The sequence below is a fragment of the Cupressus sempervirens genome, chromosome 8, assembly GCF_028749045.1.
Source record: "Cupressus sempervirens isolate cs-2001-9-10 chromosome 8, ASM2874904v1, whole genome shotgun sequence".
NCBI lineage: Eukaryota > Viridiplantae > Streptophyta > Pinopsida > Cupressales > Cupressaceae > Cupressus > Cupressus sempervirens.
Genome location: NC_143125.1, coordinates 182,252,230 through 182,262,162, shown reverse-complemented (window position 1 = coordinate 182,262,162; position 9,933 = coordinate 182,252,230).

The following is a 9,933-nucleotide window of genomic DNA, read 5'->3' as shown; positions in this document are numbered from 1 at the left end:
AATTCCAAGTTACAATCACAAATGAAGCATTTATATGACAAAAGAGTGATTGATAGGAAATTTGAAATAGGTGACATGGTACTAATGTGGAATGCTAGAGTGGAAGATAAAGGAAAGCATGGTAAATTTGACCCAATTTGGCTCAGCCCATATAACATTTGTGATGCAAATGGAGAAGATTCATATTTCTTGAGAGATCTAACTGGAGATATTCTGAAATTTCCAATTCACGGACAATTCTTGAAGAGATACTTTTCTTAAGGTATCTGCTTTTTCATGAACAATAGTTAAAAGTTTCCTTGTGTTCTTGTAAATTGTGTATATTTTGTAGATCCTTGTAATTTTCTCTATATAGTCTAGTTTCTTGTTTTTGTGTGTTGCTCTGTGCTCTCTAAAGAAGTTTTCATTTAGAAATTCATATGTGTTTTTCTCTTCCATAGATTCTAAATTCTTGCATAGACTTAAGTAGTCTATCATCCCCATACAGAGCCACTATTGGTCTAATTTTTCACAATATAGAAAAAGTCTAGAATTTTGGTGAAAATCAGTTAGGTCATTGCATTTCATAGATTAGGGTTTCATTCCTCATAATTTTCAATAATTTTAGGTTACCCTAGTTGTGCCCTAATTCATGTGTTGTCAAATTCTATTAAATTCTCAAGGTTTGTCTCTTAATACAGCCATTGAAATACCCTAAGTGTGAAAAACCCTAGGTCTCCTTTCAAATTTTTGAAAAGATTTGAAAAGTGCTTAAAATTCTACCCTTTATAGTCTTATGGTGTAAGGTTTCATGTAAGAGAAAAATACCTTTTTCCTCTTGTTTCCATGGTCGCATTTTATAGTGCAATGTAAGAACGTAAAGAGGTTTTGTTTTATGGGCATACACTTTTGTATTTTGTAATAGTAGAATAGTTCATTTAGAGTCTCCCCAATCATACATTTGGTCTTTGAGCTAAGAAACATAAGGCTTTTAATGCTTTGAAAGTAGTTTTATGGCTTTATGGTGAATAGTTGAACGGGTGAGCAAAAGAGGTTTGAAGAGATATTCCCAGTCAAACGATATTGTGTTGAGCATGTGATCATAAAAGTTTTTGAAGGATATGTGTTGTGTAACTTAATGGGGGTATGAATAAATAGTTGAGCAATAGGGCAGAAAGGTGTTGAGTTGAGATCTACACATCTATGTCCTAATGATTGGCATAAGAGTGTAATACCCTAGCATGGCGTAAAGGATTGGGTTGAAAGAATGTACAAAATGTTTTATGATTCTATGGGTAAAAGGAATGTGTAGGAGCAATAGTGAGATTCATTTGCATTTACATGCATATGTTCCTTGGGTTCGCGGACAATCGTAAAGCTCGATTATAATAGTGACTGTTTAAAGTGGTACTTGTTGAGTTGTCAGATGCCCCTTGGTCCAAGCAAATCAAATGGTGACACATCACAAACATCACATGGGCCCAAACCATGTGGCAGACAACATAAGTTTTTAATTTTGCATGTGTTGAAAATTAATGGCAATGTTATTTTCTATTTCTTTATGCTGCAATCTGGGTTGTTTATTAATGAAAAGAAAATTTTTATCATTATGCCTTTACATTTGCAAGGTAAGTGTATGAACAAAAAACTATTTTATCCTTTCTCCATGGTTACAAGTTAGGTCTAAGTGTATGAGCATAAAAGGAAATGTGAAGAAATGAATACAAGGCTTTATACTTATATGAGGAAGGAAAAATGTAAGAACAAAATGTCATCTATAGAAGCTTTTCGATGTTATGAGGATAGGGTAACTCATGCGAGCATAAAGGAGGAATAAAGAAAAGATAAGAGGCATTATGGTGCCATGGGTAAAGCCTAGATTGTATGATCCAAGGATGAATTTTTAAAGAGTAATGAAGTGAGTGGAGCAATGTGAAGGAATTTTTCAAGGTTTCCACTGATACGTATGTGCGCGAGCATAAGAGGTAAACAAAAGTTAGCAGCAAGGGTTTTTACACTCATATGATGAATATTTGATGCATAAGAGAAAAGGTGTTAGTTGTGAAGCTTTGAGATTCTATGGTGTGAAGGGTTGTGTGTAGGCATAAAGGAAATTTCAAGGCAGTGTTTAAAAAGACCTAATGCTTCTATGCTTGGGATGTTTTAAAGCCTCACCAAAGGAGTATAAAGGCTAGCTAGGGGTGTCTCTAGGGTTACGAAGATTGGAGATCTTGACTCAGCATAAGAATGAAAGACAAGAATTTTAAAAGAAAGCTGAAAAAGTGTCATATCAGTTTAGAAAAGGACAAAATCACCATAGCCAAGAAAAATAAAACATTGAACAGGACATCAGGATCCATTTTATGGTTAATCTCCCTTGCTATCAACCTATGAAGGTGCTATTAAATGTTCACGCATGTAGAATTAATTAAAAAGTTGGTGTATTGAATCATTAAAGCATAAGTATTTGATTGAATGTCCATAATATTGCCACTCTGAAGAGATTGTGTTCTTGCTCTAAGACTTTTACTCAAGGGTCCATAGCTTCATGATTTCTTTGTCACTATGTAAGGATTCAAAGTATAATTTAGAGAAAAGATGGATGAAAAAGAAGTTGAAGAGGTCCCTAAAGAAGGGGTTGAGTTTCAAGATGAAGGAGATGATGTGGTAGAAGTCATAGTAGAACATAGAAGAAAGAAGAGTACTGCTAAGACTGAGAAGAAATTGAGGGTTAAGAAGCCCATCAAGCATGCTGAAGATTGGTTGAAAATTCTTCTAGGGTCATCAAAGGCTATCTTTGCTAATGACCACATCTTTAGAGACCATTATTTCATGGTTACAGATGTGCAATGCCCTAGAATTGATGATTTCAACTTGTTTTTATATTTTTATCAGAACAGAATAGAAAAGGTGCCAGTCTGTAACCCATAGAATAGAAACATGGAAAAATTGATATTTCTAGAGGTATTTGTTGATGTAGACCTGTTGAAAGCATTGATAAATTCCTACAATCTAGTTAATAGGACATTTCAAAGGCACAATGGGAGTTTTTTATGCGCAATGGATAAAACTTCTTTTATATAAGCTTTTGGATTGGAAGGGTAGATGGATGTGCCTATTGATCTTGAAGACTTGAAGAGGAAATTTGGGAGTAATAAGACCTAATTTTTAAACAATTTCATCTTGCCCCACATCCATTATAGTGTGAAAAAGATAGGAATGATTCCAAGGAAAGTGGTGGATTTTTTTGCCCTAAGCAGATTCAAGAATTATTTCAAGAATATAGTATATGGGCTACACAAAGTTCTAGGGAGTGATGGTGCAGAGGATTATGTTTATGGTTCCTTGTTCCTGATGGCATGTGATATACAAGACCCTTTCCACCATAAGGAGTATGACTATGTAGCCTTTATCATGGATAGCATGCACAATCAGCTTCTCAATGCAAAGAAGGGAGAAATAAAGAATTTCACATTCCACCATTACTCACTACTGATGCACTTTATTCTTTATCATAATATTGGTTACATAAGACCAAACTTCATTGATCAGATATTTGATGAATTCGGTCAGTTACCTATGCAACCTTGGACTCAAATTTGGGACAAAAACTTTTATTATTCAAATTCCCTTTTGTTTTTCAATTTATTCAGTTCTAGTATCATGAAGCAATTAGGCCATACTTTCTTTAGGGCACCAAATATTTTGAAGACTTTTCTTAGGCCCTCATTCTTAGATGAGAAAAATAGATTAGATCATAACTGGGGAAGCATCTTTATATTCAAACAGTGGACATTGATGAGAGTCTATGCATTCCCATAGCCTCCTCACCTTCTACCTAAATATTTACCCCCTAGGTTGACTTTTATTGAATTCTTTTGGCAATTTTTATTGGTGAATAAAGAAATGATCCCTTCTTCTTTGCACAAGCCTACTTTTTTCTATAGAACCTTTAAAGTGGGAGATTTTGAGATAGGAAAGAATGCATATGAGGAGTTGAGTGAGTACCTAGGCCAGCACAAATTTTCTATTGAGCCCTATAGGATGTATGACCCTAACAACCACATTACCAATGAGGTCAAGGCTATTAGGGGATACATCCTACCTACAAGCAATCCAATCCCTCTAGAGGACTTAATTTCCAACATAGTAGCAACAGGAGAGGCTGATGAGCTATTAAGGAAATATGAAGAGATAAGGAAAGTAGAGGAGGCCTTGATAAGGATCAACCCTGACTTTAAGGGTTTTTATATAAAGGTTTCATACCCTAGTAACTTGAGAAAAATGGTGTATAATTTTGATTACATCATGTCACAAATGCCACATGAGCCAAAGGGAGAGGAAGCCATTATAAATAGAGAATCCCCTGAGCTAGATGTGTAGTTGGAGATTGAATTGGAAGAGGAGCAACCATCAACTTCAGCTTGGGTGCCCAAAGGGAACAAAAGGAAAAAGACAATGCACATCCTAGAGAGGGTGGTAAGTAGAGCCTTGCAAGTAATGCCAGGAAATAGTGAGTATTTTGCTGATATTAGGCAATATTATTTACATTAAAGGGCTATAGAGGTAGGAAAGGACTCTACAAATCTTCAAATTGTAGCATCAAGATTGGATAACATGCTTATTCAATCTAAAAAGTTTATGGAAGATGATGATTTTATTAAATCATCAAATTTTCAAAGTTTTCTCTACAAAATAAAACAAAATGAGCTCACATTGAGTCTCATGCACAGAGAGGTTTTAGAGAAGAACAAGGAGTTAGTTGAAAAACTATTAGCTTATGATCCTGAGAGTGAAACAATGACCTTTGTAGAAGCTAGGGAGTTGGTACATAGTAGTGGTATGATTCTAATACCACATTGGGATATTAAGAGGGCTTTTCTTCTAGACTAAATGAGAAGACAAGATAAGGCCATAAGTTATGAAGCCACTAGATCAATGAAGGATTAAGGAGAGGGTTAGGATTTAACATAGACACAATAACCCTAGCAGTATGGAGTCTGGCCCTTGACACCAAAAAGCCCAAAATGATGGATATACAAGAAACTGCACAAGGCAATATGATTGTGTGGACATTAGAGAACACTATTGGGAAAGAGATCTCTAGCTTGGTTAAACACTTTGCTCTCATGAATGAGGTAAAGGTAGATTAAATTAAGGATAAGCTAGTTGCAGTGTACAATGATTGTCTTGACATTAGAAAGATGTGTGAAGAAGAGCTGAAAATGAGCCATGTACAAAAATAGACAATATAAGAGTTGGAGGGGAAAATTCAAAATCCAAAACTAGAGATAATATCCCTCAAGGAGGAACTCAAGGTAGCAGCTGAGGGAGTGATAGAAGAAGAAAGGCACAATATAGAGGTAGAGGCCCAAACAAAGGAGATGCCTATAGGGGTAACAATGCCAATACCTATAGTAAATGTTGAAACAGAGGCTCCTAAATTAGACAATATAACTAAGAAAAGTTTTATGATGAATGTGTTAAGCCATAGAATAAGCACTTTGAAAAGAATATCTCAAGATGTTTATAATGCATTCATAAGTATACAATCTACAGAGCTGGTATGCAGGGATGCAATTGGACAGCTTGAGCCAATTTTTCAAAAATGGGGACTGTATATGCAATTCTTTGATAGATTAATACCCTTGTTAACCAAGAAGCCAGATCTCCTAGATAAAGTTATTGTTGTAAAGGTGGGTATGGAGAAGGTAAAAGACCTATTGCAAATTTTCACAGGGAAGCTGGTAGCCATGCAAAATAAAATGAAAGTATTAACAAGTGGTTTTTATTCTTTGATTGATTATGTTCATGATTCTGATAGCAAAGTAAATGATTTCAATGAATGGTCTAATTTTTTTGACCATATTGTTCACTTGCCACGGGTGGCATCCACTTTTCAAGATGATATTGATGAGTTTGTTTTTAATGAACTTATTGACACCCTATTCAAGATTGAAACTAAAATGAATAGGTTTTCTATAGAAGGAAAGGTGATTACTAATGGTAGATAGTAGAAATCTGTTGGTGAGTTATCAATAACCATGACTTGTGAGTGGCCCATGAAAAGAGAAGTTATTGTCTAGGAAGAAATTGCAGAAATCAAGGCCCTACCAATAGGAAGTAGTTAAAGAAAAAGATAAAGGTGAAGATTTTATGATCCACCTTTCTTTGTTTCTTTTGAAAAAAGGTGTCCAGATATTTTGGAAAAGGTTGTTATATTCATTGTTGTAAAGGAGACTTGTCAATCACAATTGCCCTTTTCTTTTTGCAACTCATGTTATATAAATGAGTTTTCAAGGCATTGGGAGGGTCTAAATTTTTTTTGTATGTTTTCCAATTTTCAAGAAAGTACATTTAGTCCAGTCATATGTAGTTGTTTAAAGTTTATTTTCGGTCATGTACTTTTTTTATAACAAATAGAAATGTAGAATTATTATGATTTTTTGGGTTCTTTATTGAGTTTCTATTGGTTAGTGTATTAGTCAACAAAAAGGATAATACAAAGGGGTATTCACACCAAATCTGTGTCACCATTTTTTGTCTCCTATTCATGAGTTTATTAGTTTTGAGATCATTTGAATAATGTTCATTTGGTTGAATGCATTTTGGATGGGGTGTATATTGGTTGTATTGTTGCTTATAATTCAATGGATTATGTAAATGCTTCAATAAATCAATAGAATTCATGAGTTTATGAAGAGGATATCATGTAAGAATTGAAATGGGTGATTATAGCTGATAGATTCAAGTATAAGTTAATTGAAAAAGGTCTCCTTCCCATAAGTGACTCTTTATGCCCAATGGATCAGGTACTAGTCTTATAAATCATAAATGATTGAGAGTGAATTCTGTCTCTACATGTTAAAACTATTATAAATTCAAAATCATTATTATTCTATTTTTGTTCAAGGTTGTAATGATGGTCACCACTCATTTACATATAGTTTTCTAAGTCTTAGATAGCTGCTAATTCTAGGAATATTTGTAAACTATAGGAGATTTATGACCAGATCTGCTTATAGAGGATGCATATAGATCTAAGAACTTTAAAGAAATTGATAAACTGTGTATGTGGCTAAGGGTAGATGATGAAAATCAGAATTGAACTAAGATAATTTCAAACAACATTATTCTTTAGAATCATCCCTAGGTATACCCATTGTGGTTTACCAAAGCTTATAGAGTAGGAAACCATCATCAGTTTTGTTGAAGTTGGGACCAGATGATCTACTTGTGTAATTGATTATGAGAAATGGCTAATAATTAGATTATTTAAGCACTTAAATTCTAGTATTGAGCATTTTGTTGCTCAGTAGTTTCAAACACCAAGACCTCTGATCAAGGATTTCCCTAGTCAACATATCTATTGATATTGTCTATGTGCATCTTTGTATGGTTGTTGTTTACTTTGATTGAATGGTTAAGTTTTTTCAAAGAAGATAACTTTTTAAATTGTTGGATAACTAACTCACCCCCCGCCCCCCCCCCCCCCCCCCCCCCCCCTTCTTAGTTAGCTTGGTGGACTATTATTTCTAACACTTCCACCATGAACTCTTCCAATATTCTTGTTATCAAACTTCTTGTTCAAGTTTTCCTCAACTCTTACAAAAAATTGGTATGCCTCTTCAATACTCTTCATTCATATCTGGCTCAATTCATCCTTAATACTTTTCCTCAACCTATTTAGATAATGAGAAACTTTCTCCTTGCCAGCTTCTACATGGTCTGTTTTGATGAGAACTTTGTAGAACTCTTATGTATACTCTCGAATAGATATTCTAGCTTGCTTCAACCCTTGCATTTACTTTAGTAGATTAAGGTCATAATCAAGGATAATGAGTTATCACTTCAATTTATCTATCATTCAATCCCATCTGGTGATTTTATCTTTACCTCTTCTATTTCACTCATATTGAATCTTCTACCACTAGATCTTTGTGTGACTCTTTAGTTTGACCTTCACAAATTTGGTCTTATCTAGATCTTCAATATCCTTATACTCAAAGTATTCTTCTATTCATTGATCCATTTGATCAACTCCTTTGTATTAAGGTTTCCCAAAAATGTGGGGACATCAAACTTACATCTTTTTCAATATTGGAAACAACCCTAAATGCTTTTCCTCTTTTGGTTTCAAAACTTCCTCTTCAACCTGATCAACAACACCTTCTCCTTCTTTTTCATCCTCACTCTAATATCTTACAATAAGATTCACCCCTCTATGCATTTATTCTTGCAATGCTTGCATTTGTCTCTAGAGGGTTCTAACCTCATATGTAACACCTCTAGCACCACACTCTCTTCATGGTGGCATTTTTGTGCTTCTATTGAAACGCTAGTGCAAACTACCTCACAATTAATGATTTATCTAATCACTTAGCCCAAACCATGGTCCCAGTGCAAAAATTCTTATAGTTGGTGATCTATTTACACACTCGAGAACTCTTGCTTTGGTAACACTTGATAAAGGGTGCTCCCCTTAATACAATAACATACAATAGAAATAGAGGAACAACAATAATTTGAGATATCAAAAAATGTGTTTCTCATTATTGCCATAAATGCAAAATTGCAAAATTACAATATGCAAGCCCACATGGGTGCCTTTCTTACAATAGTCTATAAGACAAAGCTATGACTATCATCCAAAACTACCATAGAAAACCTATGGGCCTTCCTTATATAGGCATTTTTCACTACCTAGGAAGGTTTTGGACACTAAGCCCTAAACCTTGAGGTAGACCAACCTCATATTATATTATTTATTACACTTTATTTCATAAAATTGACTCAAGAAAAATTATAAATTATATTTTTTTGGATGACCCCACTTTTGGAGGCCATAACTAGCAAATTGTTGACCTAATGGGCTATAATAACCCCATTCTAGAGTCCTTGACTAAATTTCTATATTTTTTGATTGTGTGAGTGTCTATTAGTCAAGTTTCACCTCGCTTTAGAGTCATTTAGTCATTCATCATTAGACGTCAAGTTTGGATAGGCATAATTCCTATAAAAAATATGCAATAGCTACACTAATAAATATAATATGAAAATAAAAATCATCTAGTAGGTTGATACATCTAAGATGAACCTTAAAATATAAGGTTAGATCAGTCTAAGAACATAAGACCAAAATACTAAAATTAGCAAGCATCCATAAATAATAACTCTACATAGGAATAGCATTTTTTAAAATCACAAAACTTAAAATCAAAATATTTTTGGGAGATGAAAGATTTCCCTTACACCCAAGATGCTCCTACATTAATTTGTCTTACAAGGTCACATCAACAAGAGGGAGACTATAAAATATTTATTTTTATACAAAAACCAATTGGCCTCTAATCATGGTATGATTAAGACTTTTAATTATAATATCATAGCCATCTTAGAAATTACAATGGTTATGTGAGGCATAGTGATGATGATGAATAATGTTACGATAAAAAAAAACTAAATTATTCTTCTTATAGAACCAAGCCTCTCATTCTCCATCTATCCAAAAAAAAAATGATGCAGGTGGCATAGAGTCATCCACCCAATTCCACATTTTTGGTCTTTTAACATCATTATTGGTAGCATAAGAATTAATGATCATAAAATAATAATTGTTCACAAATAGAAAAACAAAAAAATATTATCTACATGTGTTCATACCCATGATCTATAACATAAGATCATTGATGAGGAGAACAGAGAGTAAAAACATTGAATCAAGTAGCTTCAAGTTGTAAAGGGGAAAAAAGGGCATATGGGAAAATAACATGAAATGCATAATAAAACATGAAACCAACTATTTTAATCTTCTAGAGGCATAAAATATCCAAACAAGAAACACATTGATGAGTATTACTAATAGAATACTATCTAGGGAGGTCACTAAGACCTTTTACATTCTATGAGATATAATCCATGGATGAAAATATTTCATTTCATTCTCATCCCTTA